Source organism: Triticum urartu, chromosome 4A, assembly GCF_056163025.1.
Source record: "Triticum urartu cultivar PI428250 chromosome 4A, HENAU_Tu73, whole genome shotgun sequence".
Classification (NCBI taxonomy): Eukaryota; Viridiplantae; Streptophyta; class Magnoliopsida; order Poales; family Poaceae; genus Triticum; species Triticum urartu.
This window is the reverse complement of record NC_141876.1, coordinates 249,305,664-249,331,726: the sequence shown is the minus strand read 5'-3', so window position 1 is coordinate 249,331,726 and position 26,063 is coordinate 249,305,664.

Below are 26,063 nucleotides of genomic sequence, written 5' to 3'. Positions count from 1 at the left end.
TTGTCAATCCCTTCATGGTTATTTGCAAAGAGAGATCTGATACATATGGATAAACGATAAGTAATGTTTTTGGTATTTCTGGTTTATGGAAAGGAAAGTAAAAGATTGCAAAGGAAGTAAATAGGAACCTAAATTGTAGATCGGAAACTTATATGATGGAAAATAGACCCGGGGGCCATAGGTTTCACTAGAGGCTTCTCTCAAGATAGAAAATATTACGGTGGATGAACAAATTACTGCCGAGCAATTGGTAGAAAAGCAAAAAGATATGACGATATCTAAGGAAATGATCATGAATATAGGCATCACGTCCGTATCAAGTAGACCGACTCGTGCCTACATCTACTACAATTACTCCACACATCGACCCACTCCTTCCTACATCTAGAGTACTAACACTACTGCAGGATGGTCAAAACGCGACACCACGATCAAAGACCCTGCGACAAAACTGTGTGTGTTTCCATAATCGCAAACGGTGGTGTAAAAGAACCGTCAAAAAAGGTGCCAAATGTCTGCGACGACGGATGCATCAAACACAGTTCATATTTTAGTTGCTTGTGCGATGCAGGGCATATGGTTCAGTTCAATTAATTGTTTGCGATGTGGAGGAACAAAAGAAACGGGCAGCCAGATGAAGGTGTGTGTGATATACAGCATACGGTTCACTAGGATGAACTGTGTGTGATTGGGCAACACAATGCAAACGGTTCAACTAAACAAGATGTGTGTGATATGCGGCAAACAGGTCCGTAATCAGAAATGTGTGCGAAGACCAATAATAACACAGGCATTTGCTGCTAATAAGCCGTGTAATTTGCTCTATCTACATAAATATAACATGTAGATATATATATAACTGAAATAAACGTCCAATTACATGAGTGACTATACAGATCATTCTCACACACCTCAATTAACAATTGCATGCATTCTAAAGTAGGAGAAACGATCATCTAGTCATCTACTTCTTGTGATGCTCCAGCCACTACTCTGTGGCTCGATCCCTCGTTTGGGGCAGGAGGAAGATAGTTCCTCATGTCAACGATCTGCCTGTACATCTCGTAGCTTGTGTATGTGTCCTTGACCGCGTACTTGACGTGTTCTTCATTAGGTCTCCCATGCCAAACATTGTGACAGGCGTTCTTGTCCTTCTTGCTCTCTTCCTTCATCTTCACGTAGTAGGGTCGATGATGGCCGAGGCGAGGTCAACCAGGGAGTTCAATTTGTTGTTGTCGCTCCCCTAACCTTGTAGCGGTGCTGGATGTTGACAAGATTCGGGCATTTCAAGCACGAAACCATGAGCACTTTTATATCGTTGGTGGTGTCCACCGTAGCGAAACTGTAGTCGGAGCTGTTGATAAACCTGGAGAAATGCTCGCAAGGCCTTGTGGCCAGGTGGCAGTGGTAGACCAGGACGTCATGTCGCACACACAACTAGGGGACGGCAACCTTCTGATCGTGCCCGGCACGACCCATGGTGTACTCGAGGTGGAAGCCGACCACTTGGTACTTGTCCTCAGCAAGGAACTACTCCATAGTTTGGATGGAGCTCTTCATCGAGACCGGATTGTTCGTGTACACCACTGAGAGAGCCTTCCCCCTCACATGGGTGTCCCTGACGTGTTGCGTGGTGAACTGCCCACCATTGTTGTCGTCGGCCGCTGGGAGAGCCATTGGAGCCACTGGGAGCGCCATTGGAACCGTTGGATGTCCTCTCTGTATATGTCCTCGTGGGTGTGCTTATTGTGTCATGTGAGACGAGAGATGAAGGTAAATGGCCGCAAGAATAAAAGGGGGTCGGGCAGCATGGATTCTCGGCGTGTCTGCATGGCAGTTTTTGCAGCGGGTAACTGCATCATCGCATCGCTCCCAGCGCAACCGCATGCACACGAACGTGCGTGATCGTGCGTCGGCCCCAAACACTGGCAGCGCGCGTGGAAGGATGAGGGCAGAGCACCCGGAGGGACACGAGAGCAGAGCGCACGCGGCGGGACGCAAGCAGAGCGCGCCGCGGACGCCTGAACCGCAAGCAACCACACACATAGAGCAGTTGAACACGTAGGAAATGGTCGCCTACAAGCTGGGCGACAGTTCCATCGCTGCATAGAGAGCGGCCGTGTGCTACAACCTCCGTCTAGTCTATAGTCCCCTTTATATTCTGTGCCATACTTTGCCCTCAAATTTAACCAACAAAATGTTAATGCATGTTATAAAAATTATATAATTGGAAACTATGTTCAAAAAGGAATCAAACTATATAATCTTTGGCGACATGCATTCGTATTTTATTAGTTAAATCATACTTATAAACCAGGACGGGGGTATAGTAGGTAATTAAATCACAAATGTTTTTTATTAACCGTATGTGTACGTGGCCTTTCGTCCTCCTCTCGCATGTCTTGTCACCCCGCTGCCGCAGACGGCTTACGGCGCAAGCTTGCGCAGCGCGCGGGGGCGTTCTTTTGGCCAAACGGTGGCGCCAATGAATCGTCGGTGAGCCCGTTCCCGCGCAACCTCGCAGCTTCCCACCCGACCAGTGAAATCCCCCAAAATCCCAATGCTTACCAGCCTGCTATATAAACCCTCACGGCCGACGAGTCCTGCGTTGCATTTTCCCTCCCTCCCCGTAGCTTATCTCGTCTGCTTCCCCCACTATTGCTAATGGAACCGGTCCGTCGTTGTTGCTCAACCACTTCGCTGTCATCAGAGGACTGCTCCAGGTGGGAGGCTACACCCCGGCGACGGCGAAGTCCCCGGCGTAGTGTAGTGCATGTGGCGTCCCTGTTGGGTGTGCGCGGAACACCCACCACACGCTCCACCGCCGCTGCCCGTCGGCAGCTGTTGCCGGCTGCCGTTGCCCCCACACCACCATCAAAAGCCAGGGCCATCTCCTGCTCCACCGCCGCGGCCCGAAGGCGGGAGGTGGCCGTCGTGGCCGCCACCCCACTGCCGGCCACCATGGCCATCACCCGCTCAATGGCAGAGGGCGTTCGAGGCGAGCGTCACTGAAGCTGCAACAGCGACAGGCACCGTATTGCAGTTGTCCATCTCGTCAGCAGGCTCCTCCTCCTCTTCCTCTTACTGAGTGCGCTCGGCAGAGGAGAGGCAGCCAGAAGTAGTAGAAAGCCCCTCCATAGTATTAGTAGTAGCAGTAGTATTTAGGGGCTATTTTGTTCAGTTCATCTGACTATGGATGTGGTTGAACTAGCTATTTCAGTACGTGGTTGGCAATAATTGGGAAAAGTTTGGTCGGTTCAGCTATCGAGTTGAACTATTTGTATAAATTAAGAACGACTGCTTAATCTATGAATGAAATCTATGCTTAATTACTGAATTTTAGTTGCAAAAATTAGATACTGCTAGTGATTTTTAGCTTCATATTTTGACAAATCGCAGTGTTCCGAGGTTGACAAATGGTAATGTTACTAAATAAACAAATGTCAATCTTTCTAGTTTGACAAATGGCAACCCAATATGACAGATGCGAATCTTACCAAATTGTTTGTAAGTGGTTGCACACTGGTCATCCAAAAGAACCGTTTACGTTGAAGAGCTCCACAAATCCTGCTCTCACTTTGCATACGATGTTCTATCTCAAACGTTTGTGATCAAGAGCTTTAAAAATCCTGCTCAGCACATTTTCCCTTAGCTTCCTAGGGAAGCTCCCAGTTTGCTTACAGGTGTTCTAACTAAAAAGTTTGCGATGAGTGTTTTATATTTAAAAAACACTGACGTTTTCTTCAAAAAAGAAAATTGTTTGATAAATCTGTACATTAAGAGAGAAAAACGCAAGTTCCCTCAAACCATATCTTTAATTCAGTCATACTAAGAACCATGTATCTCAATGTTGATGCTGCTCCATGATAGCATGCCAATTTTCATGAATTTCAGACAAGTTTTGGATTTACTAGAATTTAAGAACCATGTATCTCAATGTATGCGGCCGAGTGACAGTGGCAGGGTGCTTGATATTAATTCCCATTTCTTGCATGGGACCTAAGCATGCACCCAAAGAAACAGATTTGATTTTTCAACCAATTTATATGCACTAGAGCATGTGCACATAGTTCAAATTTGAATTACGCACATAAATGCATTGAAAACTCAGTTAATGCATAAAAATGTCCAAACGAACCCCAAACAATCACAAAAAATGACACAACACTCCCGTTGTTCTATGTTGATACGAGAACATTTTTGAAAGCAATAAGAGGCAATGGATATTGTTTCGTCCCCAAAGGTGGGATGCTCCCTACCGAAACCATCATGCTTGTTGTGAGAAGCTCTCGTTTGTGAGAAGCATATACCCAAACCTGCCCCAAATGGGACAAAAGATTTACCACGGCATGTTGATGCCGCTCCATGATAGCATGCCAAGATTCATGAATTTCAGACGAGTTTTGGATTTACTAGAATTTAAAAACAAGGTATCTCAATTTTGCGGCCAAATGACAGTGGCGGGGTGTTTGAAATTCATTCCCATTTCTTGCACGGGGCCTAAGCATGCACCCAAGGACACACATTTGATTTTTCAACGAATTTACATGCACTGGAGCATGTGCATGTAGTTCAAATTTAAATTATGCACATAAATGCATTGAAAACTCAGTTAATGCATAAAATGTCCAAACGAACCCCAAAAATCACAAGAAATGACACAACACTCTTGTTGTTTTATGTTGACACGAGAAAAAATTTGAAAGCAATAAGAAGCAATGGATATCGTTTCGTCCCCACAGGTGGGACGTTCCCTACCGAAACCATCATGCTTGTTGTGAGAAGCTCTGGTTTGTGAGAAGCATATACCCAAACCTGGCCCAAATGGGACAAAAAATTTACCACAACATGTTGATGCTGCTCCATGATAGCATGCCGAGTTTCATGAATTTCAGACGAGTTTTGGATTTACTAGAATTTAAGAACCATGTATCTCAATGTTTGCGGACGAGTGATGGTGGCAGGGTGCTTGACATTCATTCCCATTTCTTGCATGGGACATAAGCATGCAACCGAGAACACATATTTGAATTTTCAACCAATTTATATGCATTACACTACTAGAATTTGCTTATTTGTCATCTGCCTATTCTTTGCCATCTGCTGGCGGATGGCAAAGAAGGTCTTTGCCGTCAGCTTGCAGAAAACGGACGGCAAAGAACTGGCTAATGGCAAAGAATGTCTTTGCCATCAGCCAGTTCTTTGTCGTCTGCTGGCGGACGGCAAAGAATCTTTGCCGTCAGCGGGCGGACGGCAAAGAGGGAGGTGGGCCCCACTAATGAGTTGTTCAGAAAAAACCTAACGGCCTCCTCTTTGCTGTCCGCCAGCGGACGGCAAAGAGCAAAAAAGCGGATGGCAAAGGGGGAGGACGGCAAAGAGATAACCTAACTAACGGCTCCCCACCCCGCCCCATCCCTCTCTCTCTCTTTCTGTCCTCTCTCCCCGACGAGACCACCAGCCACCCGCCGCCGCCCCGACCACCCGCCGCCCCCCTTGCCCCGTCACCCCACTACCCGCCACCGCCCCCTCTCCCCGTCGCCCCACACCCCTCCCCTGCGGTGCCCTGGCGTCCACGGCGCCCCCGCCGCCCCCTCCATGCTGGCCAGCCGCGCCACGGCCATCCAGCCGCCCTGCCCCCTCCCCTGCATGGCCGTCCCCACCCCGTCCCGCCGCGGCCTCCCCCTCCACTGGGCCGCCGCCACCCCCACCCGCCGCGGCCTCCCCCTCCACCGGGTCCCCCCCCGAGGAGCGCCGCCCGTCGTCGGCCCTCCCCGCCCTGTCGCCACCCTGCCTCATCGTCGCCCCCTCCACGACCCGTTGCCGCCCCTCACAGTGAGCCCCTGCCCCTGTTTTATTTTCTGTTTTTTGTTTTTCTTTTGTGTTTAGTTTAGGTTATTTAGTTTAAGTTTTTTCAGTTTAGGTTATTTAGTTTAATTAGTTTAGGTTATTTAGTTTAAATAGTTTAGGTTTAAATAGTTTAGGTTATTTAGTTTAGTTTTTTTGTTTAGGTTTAGTTCTAGGTTTAATGAAAAAAGAAGAAGAAAAGTAGAATAAGTAGAAAGGGGGAGGAAGAAGAAGAAGAAGAAGAAGAGGAGGAGGAGGCAATCTACCTTAACAACATTGAATGGGACCGGAATGGCTCCCACCCCTCCCACCCCTCCCACCACCACCACCACCACCACCGCAGCCACCACCACCGGCGTTCTACCTCTCCTATGGCATTCATGATCTCTGTGCTTGCACCATGGATGGCCTACTTCATTGGGACTTTAACCCAAATTGGGCCGCGAAGTATCCAAACACTGTCGTTATGCCCTTGGGTAAACCCACATCCGATCACGTGCCCTGCTATGTCAGCATCGAATCCAAAATACCCAAGTCGAAACTTTTCCGCTTTGAAGACTTTTGGATCAAGCTACCAGGGTTTTTTGATGTTGTCAAACGATCATGGGGCAAACGTTGCTATGCCCCAAATGCAGCCGCGGTGCTATGCAAGAAACTCAAAACACTTCAGTACGACCTCAAGCAGTGGAGCAAGCAAAACTCCAGACTCTTGACGCTCATTGATAATTGCAACAAAACCCTCCTAGAGATTAATGGCTTAGAGGAGAAAAGGCGATTGTCCACTCCTGAGACCAATTTCAGAGTGATCCTAAGACAACATCTTCTCCACTTGTTGTACTGCAAGAAAGCTTACTGGATGAAGCGTTGCATAGTCAGAAATTTCAAATTTGGAGACGGTAACACAAAAAAATTTCACAGGGCGGCCACTGAACGGTACCGTAGAAACAGCATTGCATCTCTCAAACTGCCGGACGACTCGGTCATACATGATCACGTAGGCAAGGAGGAGGTGCTTTTCCAGGTATTTAAGGAAAGACTTGGGTGCTCCCACTAGACCCACATGAAATTTGATTTGGCTCGGATCATCAAGAAGGTAGATGGCCTCCAAGCTCTATCTGTCCCTTTCACCCATAAGGAAATTGACGAGGTGATCAAAGAGATGCCGGCCGATCGTGCTCCAGGCCCGGACGGTTTTAGTGGTAGCTTCATCAAATCGTGCTGGCACATCATTAGAGGTGATTTCTATCGACTGTGCTCAGAGTTTCATGCAGGTACACTGGACCTTGAGAGCCTGAATACAGGTTTTATAACTCTCATCCCTAAAATTCAGTCGCCAGAAACTACTAACGACTATCGACCAATCACCTTGCTGAACTGCTGCCTTAAAATCCTAACCAAGCTCCTCGCTAACCGTTTGCAACGAGTTGTTCTCAAAATTGTGCACAGAAATCAGTATGGTTTTTTGAAAGGCCGCTCGATTCAAGACTGCGTTGCGTGGGCGTACGAATTCGTTCATCAGTGTCAAGCCTCGGGGTGTGAGATTGCGATTCTAAAGCTGGATTTCGCTAAAGCGTTCGACACACGATTGAACAGGCTTCGATGATGGAAATTATGAAGTGCATGGTTTTTGACGATCGATGGCTTGGGTGGATCAAATGCTTATTCGGGATGGCTCAATCCTCTGTTTTACTCAACGGGACACCGGGCAGACAATTTTTTTGCTTGCGTGGGGTGCGCCAAGGAGACCCGCTCTCTCCACTTATCTTTGCGCTAGCTGCAGATCTGCTGCAAGCTGCCATCAATGACTCTTATAGAGCGGGTAATCTCCATCTGCCAATCCCAACTCGGGATGAGAATTATCTGGTGATACAGTACGCCGACGACACAATCCTTGTGTTGCCCGCTGAGGAAAGCCAAGCCAAAACCATCAAGTCCATCCTGCAAGATTATGCGTCATCGGTGGGCCTGCACATAAACTTTCAGAAATCAACTCTCATTACATTCAACACCACAGCGGCCACCACCGCGCGCTTAGCGCAGGTCTTTGGCTACGTCGTTGGATCCATGCCGTTTTCTTACCTAGGGTTGCCCATGGGAACGGCCAGGCCAACTGTCAAAGACCTCATGCCGCTGGTGTCGTCGGTTGAGCACAAACTCTCCACGGCAGCCTCTCTGCTTGACCTTGGCTCGAAGCTTACACTAGTGAACTCGGTGGTCACCTCCCTGACAATCTATGCGATGTGCTCCATCAGGATCCCTCCGAAAATACTTGAGCATTTGGATAAACTTCGGCGTTACTGTATTTGGGCAAAGAACACGGATGATGGTATGAAGTCCATCTCTCTGGCAGCCTGGGAACTAGTTTGCAGGCCCAAGAACAAGGGTGGGCTCGGGGTGCTCGACCTAGAGATCCAAAATCAGGGCCTGCTGCTCAAACGGCTACACAAGTTCTGTAACCGCATGGACATCCCATGGGTTGATCTCGTGTGGAACACGTACTATGAAGGCCTGGTCCCGCATGCTTCTAGTCCGTGTGGATTGTTCTGGTGGAAAGACGTCATGAATCTGGCACCAACCTACAGGGCAATCACCTCGGTTGAGGTGGGGAATGGGAGCTCATCTTTGTTCTGGAAAGATGCCTGGCACGGTGACATTCTGGCTGATAGCCACCCCCGACTATTCTCCTTCACCAGGCATGAGGATGTATCCGTCAAAGTGCTCCTGACGTCGCCTACGCTCGGCCAAAACTTCCATCTCCCACTCTCGGTCCAAGCTAGAGAAGAGTTGGATGATCTTCAAGCCTCCCTAGCCTCAATGGAGCTCGCGGAGGTGCACGATGCCTGGCGCCTGATTTGGGGATCGGAGGAGTTCAACTCCAGCAAATTCTATCTTCATTGTTTTCGGGACATGGAAGCGGATGAGGCATTCAAATGGATCTGGAAATCAAAGTGCACCAACAAGTGGAAGGTTTTTGTATGGCTGCTCCTTGCGGATAGGCTGAACACTCGAGGTTTGCTCAATAGGAAACATATGAAGTTAAGAGATGACAACTATGCCTGCCTGCTGTGTGATCGTCCACCCGAAGAAACGGTGGAACACTTGTTCTTTCACTGTGACTTTAGTAGCACATGTTGGGGAAAGCTGGGGATCACATGGCCTCTGCATGGCAACCGGGTGCAACTTTTGCATGCAGCTAAGACCACGTGGGGTAGACCAATGTTCATGGAAGTCTTTATTATAGCCTCATGGAGCATCTGGAAAGAACGCAATAATAAACTGTTCAGAAATATGGCGCCGACCGTCGAGGGATGGACCCAGAGATTCAAACTGGATTTCGGTATGATGAGACACTGAATCAAACAGGCCTTGGTGCCTTTTGTTGATCAGGTAGTTGATCAGTTATAGCAGCATAGCCTTGTACCATTGATGTATAGGGATATCTTAACTCCTTCTGCCCCCATGTAATATTTATTCTATGTAATCTTGTGTATTGAATAGTAATACAAAAGTCAGTGGGGGCTGCCCCCACTGTCCCAAGCTTGAAGAAGAAGAAGAAGAAGAAGAAGAAGAAGAAGAAGAAGAAGAAGAAGAAGAAGAAGAAGAAGAAGAAAGAGGAGAGGAGGAGGAGAAGAAGAAGAAGAAGAAGAAGAAGAAAGAGGAGAGGAGGAGGAGGAGGAGAAGAAGAAGAAGAAGAAGAAGAAGAAGAAGAAGAAAAGGAAAAAGAGACCCCGACCCCCGACACCCGATCGACACCCCGACACCGACCCCCGACCCCTGACACCACACCCCGACCCTGACCCCGACCCCGACACGACACCCCAACCCCGACACGACACCCCGGCATGACACCCCGACCCCGACACACCGACACCCTGACACCACACCCCGACCCCATATATATTTGTGTTGATCGGGTGTATTTTTATTATGGTCATGATTATGATACACTTAAATTGTATACATATTATTATGTTCATGTCAGGTATCCAAATTTTTTATGTTGTACTAATTTCGTTTACTTTTTGTCATTGCGGGTGTTGACAGGATGGTGGGCAAGGGTCCAGAGCGCCCCGATCCTCCTGCGAGCGCTATTGGGAGGGGTGGTTCCATTATTGCACCCATGCCCCTCCGGAGAGCGCTTGTAGACAGTATGCAGACAACTGCGGCAGGCGCTTCTTCTGTGGCTGGGAGAGGTCGGGGGAGGACGAAGAAGCCTGCTAGAGGTGGACGTGGCAGCGGGAGAGGTAGGAAGGTTGTTACGCCTTCCTCGCCGCCACCCTTAGCTGATTCACCCGACCACAGGAGTGCTCCAGCTGACGTGGACCCGTCTCGGACTCTGGTCCATGAGCCTCCGGTCGATGATCCTTCCCCCCACCAGACTCGGGTCAGCGATCCTTCGCCCCACGTGAGTCCGGTCCCAGAGTCTTTGTCTCAGAAGACTCCGGTCACGGGGTCTTCGTCCCAGAAGACTCCGGCCATGGGGTCTTCAGCCCAGAAGACTCCGGTCACGGAGTCTTCAGCCCACGAGACTCCGAAGGCTAGTGGCCTAGAGGATGGTAGCGAGGACACCTTTTCAGATGATAGCTACTCCAACGACGAGCTGGTTGAGAAGGGCAAGAAGGTCTACAAGTGTGGCGCTACAAAGCTCCCGCCCGTGCCGACGACCCCTCACCAGAGGTGGTTGATTGCGCCTAAAGGGTTGAAGTAAGAGCATTTACTATTTTTTAACCTTTTTCCTTCATGTTCCTTCAAATTAATATCTAATGTGTTGGCCTTGTCATACTGCAGGGGCTGGGTATGCCCCCCTGGTGCCCGTAGGCCCAACTAGGTCCTTGGTGTGCTTTGCCGGCAGCACTTCCCTGGGCGGGTCACGTTGCCCGGTGAGGGTCATGTTCCACGGCTAGCACTGACCTGGGAGCTGTACTCGGTTGGCCAAGCCCTGCCAGAGGAGAGGGTCGACGGTGTCTTGTGCGAGACGGTGGCCGACATTGTGTTCCGTCGGTTTTGGGTAATTTATCCTTTACGGAATTAAAAATTAGCACTACCTAGTGATCGTACTAATCAGTGTTGCCTTGTTTGATTGCAGACCTTCTATAGGGTTTCAGAGTGAGAGCAGGAGGCCGTGTCTATAGTTGTCGAAAATGAGTGCAAGGCCTACTTCAGAACATAAGGCACGAGGCTCGGGTGCGGGCCGTTCGAGACTACTACGCCTCAAAGGGTATTAGGAGGGGCAAGCAGAAGTGTTGCGGCAAGTTTCTAAGTAAGGAGAAGTACATGCAGGTAATTACCTATTCTTAAGGCCTTGAACTTAGTTTTTTTGATTTGATTCGTAGGCGTAGCGCTGAAATTTCTCTTGACTCACTTAGGTGCCCCCGAGATGGTGTGTGGATAAGATGGACTGATGGGAGGTGTTGGTGGATGCGTGGTGCTCTGACCAATGGAAAGTCGAACACCAAAAGGCCAAGGATAAGCCCGACCAAATGGAAGGTGTGCCACACCATCAAGGGAGCTCCAACCTATTTGAGTATGGGGATAACTGGGTATGTGGTTTGCTACATGATTCATGCAATTCATTCTTCATGCTAGCATTTATCCCTTCCAAAATGACTTAATTAATATGCTATAGTTAGCTCTAAAATGACATAATAACCTTGGATAGCTCAATAATGACATAAGTAGCATACTTTGGTCAAAAATGGGATAATAATCTTGGTTACCTCAAAAATGACCTAACTTAGCTTATTTTCCTTGAAAATGACATAACTAATACTTTGCTCAAAAATGGCATAATAACCTTTCTTAGCTCCAAAATGACCTATTTACATGGCAATATCATTCTCCAAAATGACCTTAACTAATATTTTGTTCCTCTCTCTCAAGCGCACCACCACAAGAAGCATGTGCCAGGTCTGTTCGACCTCTATGGCATGGCCCATATGGCCCCGTACAAGAAGGCCAAGCCATTCACGGAGTCTGACCTAGATGATCCAGAGAACTTCACCAACAAGACCTCCCACCACAAGCTTGTGTGTTACAGAAACAAGTGGAAGGCAATGAAAGGGGAGGACTTTAACTCGAGCCAAGATCCTTTTGATACAGAGTTGGTGATGATATCTGGTGGAGGGAGGTCCCATGGCTCTCAAGCCATTGGTGATGGACTGATACGTTGTCCTAAGACTCTCCCGCAGATCAAGAAGCGCCTGAGTAGCTATGATCCTAAGATTACTCCTCATGCACGGCCCGTGGAGATCGTCATGGCGGTTAGTTATACGGATTCTCTCACCTTTCCTCCATTACATTGTGTGTGCGTTCGTCGATGATTACATGATGCTAACGAGGAGTGGTGTGTTACAGACTATTGTTGAGAAAGAGAGATTGAAGACGAAGGCGCTTGTGGAGGAGGCAAAAAGGGAGGCACAAAGGGAGGTGGAGGAGAAGCGGAGCGAGATGGAGGAGAGGACGGTTAAGCTGTTTGAGGAGGAGAGGAACCGGAACGACAGCACTAACCGGGCCCTATACGAGCTCATTGTGGTACGTTTCTCGTGCATATTAATAAGCCCAATCATGCACGTAATGTTCGCATTACTATCTAATATGACCGACTCGTGAGAACCAAATGTGCAGACCATGTACGAGAAAAACGGTCAGGCCCCTCTGTTGATGCCCCAGATTGCTCCAGCGACCACGGTGAGTTTGATTTGAATGGTCGTTTCTTACTACTATTCACATTTCAGTTTGCGAACTTGCTAACGAGACATTATTGGAAATGATCTTTGGTGCAGCATGGCTCCCGACAAGCATCGAACACTCCTTCTGCCAATGCTGGAACCCCGACCGGTCCTTCACCTCCGTCTGGCACTGGCGCAGCCCCGAACATTCCTACACCTCCGTGATAACGGTATTTTCCTTCGTATTTAGCGTGTTTAGTACATTTATGACATAATTTAGCCTATTTAGTACACAAATGACATAATAAGATGAAGAAAATCCAGGAAGAGGAAGGAAAGAAGGAATAGGAAGAAAATAAGAAACGAAGAAGAAGAAGAAGAAGAAGAACAAGAAGAAGACTTGAAGAAGAAGATCTCCTTCTTCTTCTAGTTTTCTTCTTCTCCTTCTTCTTCTTCTTCTTCTTCTAGTCTTATTCTTCTCCTTCTTCTCCTTCTTCTCCTTCTTCTTCTTCTTCTTCTTCTTCTTCTAGTTTTCTTCTTCTTCTACTCCAAAATGAAGTTAGCTCTAAGTTATATCAAAAATGGCATAATATACTTAGTTAGGTCAAAAATGGCATAATTAGCTAGGTAAGCTCAAAAATGGCATTTTTCTTCTTATGTAGCCTATTTAGTCGATTTATGACATAATTTAGCCTATTTAGTCCACAAATGACATAATAAGATGAAGAAAATCCAAGAAGAGGAAGAAAATAAGGAATAGCAAGAAAAGAAGAAGAAGAAGAAGAAGAAGAAGAAGAAGAACAGAAGAAGAAGAAGAAGAAGAAGAAGAAGAAGAAGAAGAAGAAGAAGAAGAAGAAGAAGAAGAAGAAGAAGAAGAAGAAGAAGAAGAAGAAGAAGAAGAAGAAGAAGAAGAAGAAGAAGAAGAAGAAGAAGAAGAAGAAGAAGAAGAAGAAGAAGAAGAAGAAGAAGAAGAAGAAGAAGAAGAAGAAGAAGAAGAAGTAAGAAGAAGTAAGAAGAAGAAAATCCAGGAAGAGGAAGGAAAGAAGGAATAGGAAGAAAAGAAGAAGAAGAAGAAGACTAGAAGAAGAACATCTCCTTCTTCTTCTAGTCTTCTTCTTCTCCTTCTTCTTCTTCTTCTTATTCTAGTCTTCTTCTTCTCCTTCTTCTCCTTCTTCTTCTTCTTCTTCTAGTTTTCTTCTTCTTCTCCAAAATGAAGTTAGCACTAAGTTATAACAAAAATGGCATAATATGCTTAGTTCATTCAAAAATGGCACAGTTAGCTAGGTTAGCTCCATTTTACCTAAGTATGCTTACTTCTTCTTCTTCTTCATTTTCTTCTTCTTGTTGTTCATTTTCTTCTTCTTCTAATTCTAGCTACTCTTCTTCTTTTCTTACTTTATTGTTTCCATTTTGCAGATTTAATTCACTATATGGAAGCTTGCATGGATGGAGTGCTTGTTTCCCTTATCTTTTTTTGTTTGTATCAATGAAAAACATGGAACTTGTTATATGGATGCATGGAACAATGTGTTGGATGAACATTGTGATATGTAATATGTATATATGGATGGAACTATGTTTATTATGTATATATGTATGTTGTGATGGAGATAGATATGTATATGTATATCTGTGTGTTGGATACATCATATATGTGTATCTGTGTGTGCCTGTGAGCAATATATATATATATATATATATATATATATATATATATATCTGTGTGTGAATTCCTATGAAATTAAATGGATTCAAACAACAACAGGGGATATATAACCTCTTTGCCGTCTGCTAGCCGATGGCAAAGCTATTTGCCGTCCGCTAGAAGACGTCAAAGAGGACACGTGGGAACACTAGCTACCTATTTGGTCACTTTGCTGCCTATTTGGGAATACTGGGACCACTGTGAAACCTGGGAACACTGGCTGCCTACTTGGTCACTTTGCCGTCCGCCAGCGGACGGCAAAGAATAAAATCACGTTGTCGTCTGCCAGCAGACGGCATAGCTGGCCATGTGGCAGCTTCGCAGTACTGCCTAGCTGAGCTCTTTGCCGTCCGCCAGCAGACGGAAAAGTGATTTGAATCTTTGCCGTCCACTGGCTGACGGCAAAGAGCGCCGTTAACCCCCTAACGGCTCTCACGCCACCGCAGTGCCGTCCGTTCTCCTTGCCGTCTGCTGGCATCGGATGGTGGACGGCACAATCCTTTGTCGTCCGTTTCTGAAAAGCGGATAGAAAAGAAGGCCTTTGCTGGCACCCTTTTGTCCGGACATTTTGCTGTCTGCTGGCGGACGGCAAAGAGGTTTGCCGTCCGTGAACCATGCCTTTGCCGTCCGCCATGGCGGACGGCAAAGAAGCTGATTCGAGTAGTGTTAGAGCATGTGCATGTAGTTCATATTTGAATTATGCACATAAATGCATTCAAAACTCAATTAATGCATAAAAATGTCCAAACGAATCCCGAAAAATCCTAAAAATTAACGCAACACTCCTGTTGTTCTATGTTGACACTAGGAAAAATTTTGAAATTGAGAAGAGGCAATGGATATCGTTTCATCCAGAAAGGTGAAACGTTCCCTACCGAAACCATCACGCTTGTTGTGATAAGCTCGGGTTTGTGAGAAGATAAAAAAATTACCATGGCATGTTGATGCCGCTCCATGATAGCATGCCAAGTTTCATGAAATTCAGACGAGTTTTGGATTTACTAGAATTTCAAAACAAGGTATCGCAATGTTTGCGACCGAGTGATGGTGGCAGGGTTTTTGAAATTCATTCCCATTTCTTGCATGGGACCTAAGCATGCACCCAAGGACACATATTTTATTCTCCAACCAATTTATATGCAACGGAGCATGTGCACATAGTTTAAATTTGAATTATGCACATAAATGCATTGAAAACTCAGTTAATGCATAAAAATGTCCAAACGAACCCCAAAAAATCACAAAAAATGACACAACACTCCTGTTGTTCTATGTTGACATGAGAACAATTTTGAAAGCAATGAGAGGTAATGGATATTGTTTCGTCCCCAAAGGTGGGACGTTCCCTACCGAAACCATCATGCTTGTTGTGAGAAGCTCTGGTTTGTGAGAAGCATATACCCAAACTTGCCACAAATGGGACAAAAAATTACCACGGCGTGTTGATGCCGCTCCATAATAGCATGCCAAGTTTCATGAATTTCAGACGAGTTTTGGATTTACTAGAATTTAAGAACCATGTATCGCAATGTTTGCGACCGAGTGACGGTGGCAGGGCGCTTGACATTCATTCACATTTCTTGCATGGGACCTAAGCATGCAACCAAGAACACATATTTGAATTTTCAACCAATTTATATGCATTAGAGCATGTGCATGTAGCTCAAATTTGAATTATGCACATAAATGCATTGAAAACTCAATTAGTGCATAAAAATGTCCAAACGAACCCCCGAAAAATCCCAAAAATAAACACAACACTCCTGTTGTTCTATGTTGACACTAGGAAAAAAATTGAAATTGAGAATAGGCAATGGATATCGTTTCGTCTAGAAAGGTGGAACGTTCCCTACAGAAACCATCACGCTTGTTGTGATAAGCTCTGGTTTGTGAGAAGCATATACCCAAAGCTACCCCAAATGGGACAAAAAAATTACCATGGCATGTTGATGCCGCTCCATGATAGCATGCCAAGTTTCATGAATTTCAGACGAGTTTTGGATTTACTAGAATTTAAAAACAAGGTATCTCAATGTTTGCGGCCGAGTGACGGTGGCGGGGTGTTTGAAATCCATTCCCATTTCTTGCATAGGACCTTAGCATGCACCCAAGGACACAGATTTGATTTTTCAACCAATTTATATGCAACGGAGCATGTGCAGATAGTTCAAACTTGAATTATGCACATAAATGCATTGAAAACTCAGTTAATGCATAAAAATGTCCAAACGAACCCCAAAAAATCACAAAAAATGACACAACACTCCTGTTGTTCTATGTTGACATGAGAACAATTTTGAAAGCAATGAGAGGTAATGGATATTGTTTCGTCCCCAAAGGTGGGACGTTCCCTACCGAAACCTTCATGCTTGTTGTGAGAAGCTCTGGTTTGTGAGAAGCATATACCCAAACTTTCCCCAAATGGGACAAAAAATTACCACGGCGTGTTGATGCCGCTCCATAATAGCATGCCAAGTTTCATGAATTTCAGACGAGTTTTGGATTTACTAGAATTTAAGAACCATGTATCGCAATGTTTGCGACTGAGTGACGGTGGCAGGGCGCTTGACTTTCATTCACATTTCTTGCATGGGACCTAAGCATGCAACCAAGAACACATATTTGAATTTTCAACCAATTTATATGCATTAGAGCATGTGCATGTAGTTGAAATTTGAATTATGCACATAAATGCATTGAAAACTCAATTAGTGCATAAAAATGTCCAAACGAACCCCCAAAAAATCCCAAAAATAAACACAACACTCCTCTTGTTCTATTTTGACACTAGGAAAAAAACTGAAATTGAGAAGAGGCAATGGATATCGTTTCGTCCAGAAAGGTGAAACGTTCCCTACAGAAACCATCACGCTTGTTGTGATAAGCTCTGGTTTGTGAGAAGCATATACCCAAAGCTACCCCAAATGGGACAAAAAAATTACCATGGCATGTTGATGCCGCTCCATGATAGCATGCCTAGTTTCATGAATTTCAGACGAGTTTTGGATTTACTAGAATTTAAAAACAAGGTATCTCAATGTTTGCGGCCGAGTGACGGTGGCGGGGTGTTTGAAATTCATTCCCATTTCTTGCATAGGACCTTAGCATGCACCCAAGGACATAGATTTGATTTTTCAACCAATTTATATGCAACGGAGCATGTGCACATAGTCCAAATTTGAATTATGCACATAAATGCATTGAAAACTCAGTTAATGCATAAAAATGTCCAAACGAACCCCAAAAAATCACAAAAATGACACAACACTCCTGTTATTCTATGTTGACATGAGAACAATTTTGAAATCAATGAGAGGTAATGGATATTGTTCCGTCCCCAAAGGTGGGACGTTCCCTACCGAAACCATCATGCTTGTTGTGAGAAGCTCTGGTTTGTGAGAAGCATATACCCAAACCTGCCCCAAATAGGACAAAAAATTTACCACGGAATGTTGATGCCGCTCCATGATAGCATGCCAAGTTTCATGAATTTCAGACGAGTTTTGGATTTACTAGAATTTAAGAACCATGTATCTCAATGTTTGCGGTCGAGTGATGGTGGCAGGGTTCTTGATCTTCATTCCCATTTCTTGCATGGAACCTAAGCATGCACCCAAGAACACATATTTGATTTTTCAACCAATTTATATGCACTAGAGCATGTGCACATAGTTCAAATTTCAATTATGCACATAAATGCATTGAAAACTCAGTTAATGCATAAAAATGTCCAAACGAACACCAAAAAATCACAAAAAATGACACAACACTCCTGTTGTTCTATGTTGACACTATGAAAAAATTTGAAATCAAGAAGAGGCAATGGATATCGTTTCATCCAGCAAGGTGAAACGTTCCCTACCAAAACCATCAGGCTTGTTGTGAGAAGCTCTGGTTTGTGAGAAGCATATACCCAAACCTGCCCCAAATGGGACAAAAAAATTACCATGGCATGTTGATGCCGCTCCATGATAGCATGCCAAGTTTCATGAATTTCAGGCGAGCTTTGGAGTTACTAGAATTTAAAAAGCAGGTATCTCAATGATTGAGGCCGAGTGATGGTGGCAAGGTGCTTGACATTCATTCCCATTTCTTGCATGATACCTAAGCATGCAACCAAGGACACAGATTTGAATTTTTCAACCAATTTATATGCATTAGAGCATGTGCATGTAGTTCAAATTTGAATTATGCACATAAATGCATTGAAAACTCAATTAATGCATAAAAATTTCCAAACAAACCCCGAAAAATCCCAAAAATTGACACAACACTCCTGTTGTTCTATGTTGACACTAGGAAAAAATTGAAATCGAGAAGAGGCAATGGATATCGTTTCGTCCCTAAAGGTGGCACGTTCCCTACCGAAACCATCACACTTGTTGTGAGACGCTGTGGTTTATGAGAAGCTTATACCCCAAACCTGCCCCAAATGGGACAAAAAATTTACCATGGGATGTTGATGCCGCTCCATGATAGCATGCCAATTTTCATGAATTTCGGACAAATTTTGGATTTAGTAGAACTACAAAAGCAAGTACGTCGACGTTTGTCGGAGAGCCACGGTGTCGTGGTGTTCGAATTTCATCCCCATTTCTTGTATGGGACATAAGCATAAACCCATAGACACATATATGATTTTACAAACCATGTTGGTGCACCGGAGCATGTGCATGTAGTTTAATTTTGAATTGTGCACCTGAAATGGCTAAAAAACCAATTTAATGTACAAAATGTGTTTGAACCCTAAATAATTCCAATTCTTTTACGACACACATATAGTTGCATGTTCACTACAGATAAAAGGTCTAGCAAAGCAAACACCGTCCATTGTTGTTGTGACCCCATTATGTAATTCAAATCAAGATGAAAAATCAAGTAGATCGCACACAGTTTATTATCACCAAGCGTGTGAGATGCAGCACAAAATATCCTGGAGCACCGTCGGTGTATAGTACGTCTATGGCTTATGCGAGAAGGTGCATCGGCTATAGTCCATTGTCGGCATCTCAAGCACATTAGTTCGCTCCCAAATATCATTTCACTGTTCAATCGTCGCCGGTGAAAGATGGGCACGTGGACCCGCGTCATGAGGGCAACTTTGGTGGCCCACGCCATTGAGAGCGCGGTCGCAGCCGCCATGCGTGTGCTAACAAGGTGCATGAGCGTGGCCACAATCTGCGACCGGGCGGCCAAGGTAGCCCAGATGGCCGTTGTTGCTTCTCAGGTGGTGGTAGTAACATCTGCCTCGGGGATAGCAACTGGCGAGAGGGGCACAACAGCTGTCGGTTTCGCAGCGGCGGCCTTAGCCCTGATGGAGGCCACCCACGACCATGTCGAGGCCGCCCACAACCAGCTCGTGGAGGGCACCGCACAAATCGATGAAGCTTCTCCGACAACGGCCAGCAACCAACATACGAAGAGCTGGCAATCACCGAGAGCGTTCGAGCAGCCGTCCGTTCCTCCGCCGCATACCTTGCAATGACAGAGCCCATCCAAGCCTAGATCGCGGCCACCCACGCACACCTCATGGCGGCCTTTTCCAAAGAGATGGCGGACGCAGATGGCGAGATGCTTGCCGAGTATGGTGTGATGGATGCCATGGAGCCCCTTCCCCAGGAGACCATTGGGCGCGAGCTGGACATGGAGGCGGTGGCGGAGATCGACGAGCACCAGCCATAGTAGTACTATTTGTTTTGTTTAATTAAGAAGCATCGGTCTTTAATTTGTTAGAGTAATGTTTAGTTCAGCTCGCTCTGTTTAATTGCTGAACTTGCTCGATTAAGAAGTGTGGGTGTGTGATGTCTACTACACAACCTTCTTCTTGTAGATGTTGTTGGGCCTCCAAGTGCAGAGGTTTGTAGGACAGTAGCAAATTTCCCTCAAGTGGATGACCTAAGGTTTATCAATCCGTGGGAGGCGTAGGATGAAGATGGTCTCTCTCAAACAACCCTGCAACCAAATAACAAAGAGTCTCTTGTGTCCCCAATGCACCCAATACAATGGTAAATTGTGTAGGTGCACTAGTTCGGTGAAGACATGGTGATACAAGTGCAATATGGATGGTAGATAAAGGTTTTTGTAATCTGGTAAAATAAAAAGAGCAAGGTAACAACTAATAAAAGTGAGCACAAACGGTATTGCAATGCGTTGAAACAAGGCCTAGGGTTCATACTTTCACTAGTGCAAGTTCTCTCAACAATAATAACATAATTGGATCATATAACTATCCCTCAACATGCAACAAAGAGTCAATCCAAAGTCACTAATAGAGGAGAACAAACAAAGAGATTATTGTAGGGTACAAAACCACCTCAAATTCATTCTTTCTGATCGATCTATTCAAGAGTCCGTAGTAAAATAACACAAAGCTATTCTTTCCATCCGATCTATCCTAGAGTTCGTACTAGAATAACACCTTAAGACACAAATCAACCAAAACCCTAATGTCACCAAGATACTCCAATGTCACCTCAAGTATCCGTGGGTATGATTATACGATATGCATCACACAATCTCATATTCATCTATTCAACCAACACAAAGAACTTCAAAGAGTGCCCCAAAGTTTCTACCGGAGAGTCAAGACGAAAACGTGTGCCAACCCCTATGCATAAGTTCATGAGGTCACGGAACTCGCAAGTTGATCACCAAAACATACATCAAGTGGATCACGTGAATATCCCATTGTCGCCACAGATAAGCACATGCAAGACATACAACAAGTGTTCTCAAATCCTTATAGCTCAATCCGATAAGATAACTTCAAAGGGAAAATTCAATCCATTATAAGAGAGTAGAGGGGGAGAAACATCATAAGATCCAACTATAATAGCAAAGCTTGCGATACATCAAGATCGTGCGAATGAAGAACACGAGAGAGAGAGAGAGAGAGAGAGATCAAACACATAGCTACTGGTACATACCCTCAGCCCCGAGGGTGAACTACTCCCTCCTCCTCATGGAGAGCACCGGGATGATGAAGATGGCCACCGGAGAGGGATTCCCCCCTCCAGCAGGGCACCGAAATGGGTCTAGATTGGTTTTCGGTGCCTACAGAGGCTTGCGGCAGCGGAACTCTTGATCTAGGTTATTTTCTGGAGGTTTCTGTATTTATAGGAATTTTTGGCGTCGGGAACAAGTCAGGGAGGTGCTCCAGTTGTCCACGAGATAGGGCGGCGCACCCGGGGGGGTAGGGCGCACCCCCCACCCTCGTGGACGGCCCGGGACTCTTCTGGCCCAACTCTTCTACTCCGGGGGCTTCTTTTATGATATAAGTGAAGCATAGAGTATTCTAATAAATCATGATTCATGCATGTCTCCCTCAAAAGGTGTGTACATAAAGGATGATTGTGGAACCTAAAAAGCAAAGACTCTAAGCATACAAGACTCTCCAAACAAAACACATATCATGTGGTCAATAAAAATATAGCCTCAAGCAAAGTTACCGGTAGACGAAGATGAAAGAGGGGATGCCTTCCGGGGCATCCCCAAGATTAGGCTCTTGGTTGTCCTTGAATATTACCTTGGGGTGCCTTGGGCATCCCCAACCATAGGATCTTGCCACTCCTTATTCCATAGTCCATCAAATCCTTACCCAAAACTTGAAAACTTCACAACACAAAAGTCAATAGAAAATCTCATAAGCTCCGTTAGTATAATAAAATAAATCACCACTTTTGGTACTGTTGTGAACTCACTATTTATTTTTATTGGTGTAATATCTACTTTATTCTAACTTTTCCATGGTTAATACCCCCCGATACTAGCCATAGATTCATAAAAATAAGCAAACAACACATAGAAAACAGAATCTGTCAAAAATAGAACAGTCTGTAGGAATCTGGATATTTTGAATACTTATGTAACTCCAAAATCTAAAAAATTAGGACAACCTAAGAATTTTTTTTATGAATCCTCTGCAAGAAGAATCAGTATTTTATTGCCCTTCTGCTAAAAAATTAAATTAATCTCCTGGGCGCAAAAGTTTCTGTTTTTTAGCAGGATCAAATCAACTATCACCATAAGCTATCCCAAAGGTCTTACTTGGCACAAACACTAATTAAAACACAAAACCACATCTAACCAGAGGCTAGATGAATTACTTAATGCAAAATAGAACCTAAAGAGTAAAAACAAAAATAAAATTGGGTTGCCTCCCAACAAGCGATATAGTTTAACGCCCTTAGCTAGGCATAAAACATGAATAGATCTAGATATCATCATCTTTGGCATGCAATCCATAAGTGGCTCTCATAATAGATTCATAAGGAAATTTAATTTTTCTTTCTTGGAATGTGTTCCATGCCTTTCCTTAACGGAAATTGAAATCTAATGTTTCCTTCTTTCATATCAATAATTGTACCAATTGTTGTAAGGAATGGTCTACCAAGAATAATAGGGCATGTTGGATTTCAATGTATATCAAGAACAATAAAATCTATGGGCACATAATTCCTATTTGCAACAATAAGAACATCGTTAATCCTTCCCATAGGTTTCTTAATAGTGGAATCCTCAATATGCAAATTTAAGGAGCAATCGTCAAGTTCACGAAAACATAACACATCACGTAAAGTTTTTGGGGTCATGGAAACACTAACACCCAAATCACACAAAGCATGGCATTCATAATCTTTAATCTTAATCTTAATAGTAGGTTCCTGCTCATCATAAAGTTTTTTAGGGATAGAAACTTCATATTCAAGCTTTCTTCAAAATATTGCATCATAGCATCAACGATATGTTTAGTAAAAGCTTTGTTTTGATTATAAGCATCAGGAGAATTAAACATGAATTGCAACAAGGAAATACAATCTATTAAAGAACAATTATCATAATTAAATTCCTTGAAATCCAAAAGAGTGGTTTCATTGCTACTTCAAGTTTTGACCTCTTCAATCCCACTTTTATCAATTTTTGCATCAAGATCTAAAAACTCTGAATCATTGGGACGCTTTCTAACTAAAGTTGACTCATCTCGAGTCCCATATTTATCTAGATTTATATTGGAAAACAAAGATTCCATAGGAGTCACATCAATCACTTTAAGATCTTCATCATTATTCTCACGGAAACTAGAAGAACACGCTTTTATAAACCAATCTTTTTAGCACACATCCTAGTGGTTCTTTCTTCGCACTCTTCAATGGAAATTCTCATAGCTTTGAGAGACTCATTAACATCATGTTTGGGTGGTGTTGGGGATATAACTACTAGGTATGACCCGCCCAGGAGGGGCCGGGTCAATCTTAATGCCGGGTTACTAAAAGAAGCCCGACGAGTATACAAGGCGATGGTTCATTATAAAACTTGTAGCAGGCCCAAGCCTAGAGGCGGCTTAAGGCCCATAATTGTAAACCTCCATGTATGAGTAAGACTTGTAAAGTAAGGCATGTAAAAGAAGTCACCGAGCCGGACACGTTGTATGAGCCGGCCAGGACTCTATAGGCCGCCAGGCATCAACCTGTGTATATAAGGGGGCGACCCGGCGGCGGCTTAGGGCAAGAAACAATAGGTCGAGAGCCAAGCTAGCGTATTTCGCTCCTTCATCATCAAAACCTAGCAATACCACAACAACTGGACTAGGCTTTACCTTCACCGCAAGGGGCCGAACCAGTATAAACCTCTTGTGTCCTTTGTCCCGATTAACCCCTTTAAGCTTCTTAGTTGCGATGGCTCCATGATTAAGTCCTTTCACTAGGACATCCGCCGTGACAATTCAACGACAGTTGGAGCCCACCGTGGGGCCAACGGACAGTGGATTTGAGTTCTTGAAGGGCAGCTTCGAAGGGCTCAAGGGATACGCTGTGGGCCGGATGACCAAGAGTCATCGCGGCAAGCTCTACATCGATGACACAAGCTGGGGTCCCGAGGTCGGCTCAGTTGAGTATGGGCACCGGGTCCCCTTCGGCGGAATCCATGTCTTCATCGGCCGGATGGGCGAGCCGGGCCTTGAGCCGGACATCGGCGAGACGGCTCAGCATGCGAGACCCACCCGGACTCAGCCGGCCGTAAGGCGTGCCTTCGTTACTTGCATCCATGGAGGGGAGTTTTCTGAAGGATCCGTGGATGGCGGCGAGACGGTTGTCCACTCTGACGGCGAGTTGTCCACCGGTGAGACGGATTCATTGTATCAACTACAAGATGGTGGGCTTGGGGGCTGTTCCGATGGCAGTAGTATTCTTGACCCCTTTGAGCTGCCGAATCGAGCCGAGGTCTTCATGGCTGGCACTCAACCCGATCAGAATTCTACGGCTGCGGCAGCGGTAACCACCGGATCGGCAGCAGCCGGGTCAGGAGACCCCATGCGCCCGCCGGCTCAGGTGCTGGTGGATCTCATGGATAGGCTGACGACCTTGTTGACCGCCGTGGTTGAACTGGCAGACAAAGCTCAGCACGATGCAGAGGTGGCACGGTTACATGGGGAGGTAGCACAAGCCAAGGAGAATTTAGTAGCGGAGAACGTAAGGATGGCTGCAGAGCGAGCGGCTCTGGATGCTCGTGCTCAGCAGCTTCAAGCAGAGACTTTCCGGCTCTCGGTGGATCTAAACGCATCAAACGAGGTCATGAGGAGAAGGCACCAAAAGGCTCAATCACGTCTGCCTCTGACTTATGATCCTAGGAACCTCTTCCACACACCTGGGGCTGGTCCCAATAACCCACCGGAGGCAAACCGGATCACAACACCCGGGACTGGGGCGCCGGTTCAACCGCGGGTCATGGAACCCCCTCGTGTGAATACTGCTCCGCCTCATTACGCACCGGTACCACCAGGTCACTTTTCTAACCCTTTGGAGAATCTGATCGCTGCGTCGGCTCGTTTGGCGGCTCTCCTGATGGAAGGCGACTCTCCAACAGCGATCGAAACACGAAGGGTCAGAGAACTTCTTCAGACGGCTCTGGCACAGCAGGATGCATACTCTTATAGTCGAGACAGAATCCATTCAACCCCTCGCCCAAGCCGAAGCACGAGCTATAGCAGGCATATGGACTCAGCGGCCATGTCAAGCAACGCCCAACGCCGTAACCAACCACGCAGGCATGACCCAGCACAGGATGGAGCTCTTAACTTGGTGGACTAGGAGAGGATCCGTCAAGAGGCTGAGCAGGTGGTTCAACAGGCAGCTGAGTTGGCGGCTCACTAGGCTTTTCCGGTTTATCCAGCGACCTTTGTTGAAGCAGGTGTGGCCACAAGGACAGGATGTGTCCCTTGTTTGGTGCCAGTTCTGCGTAATGAGCGTTTGCCAAAGGACTTTAAGGGGCCTCGTAAGGTACCTAATTACACAGCCGACCTGCAGCCCGGGGCATGGATTGAAAGTTACGAGATGGCCATGGAGTTGTTGGAGGTCAGTGACACAACAATGGTCAAGTACTTCACTATGATGTTAGATGGAACATCTCGCACTTGGTTGAAGGGGTTGCCACCCAACTCCATCGGCTCATGGACGGAGTTAAAAGCTCGGTTCATTCAGAACTTCAAAGATACATGTAAGCAACCCATGTCGATCATGGACTTGACTAATTGTAAGCAAGAGGAAGGTGAATCCACGACCCATTGGGTGCGCCGGGTCAAGGAAATAATACATTCATATGATAAGATGGATGCCGGCTCCGCGGTCTTAATGTTGGAGAAAAATTGCCGTTTTGAACCTCTGAAACAGAAGCTGGGGCGGCTCAAGCGTGATTGTAATGACATGGGCCAGCTGACGGCGGCTCTGGTCAAATACGCCGATTCTGACAGTACCAAGGATCCCGCGTCTGACGAAGATAAGACGGGGAAGGGAAAGAAGAACGGCAACAGCAAAGGTCACCAGCACAACTCGGCGAATCAAGGAGGTAATAAA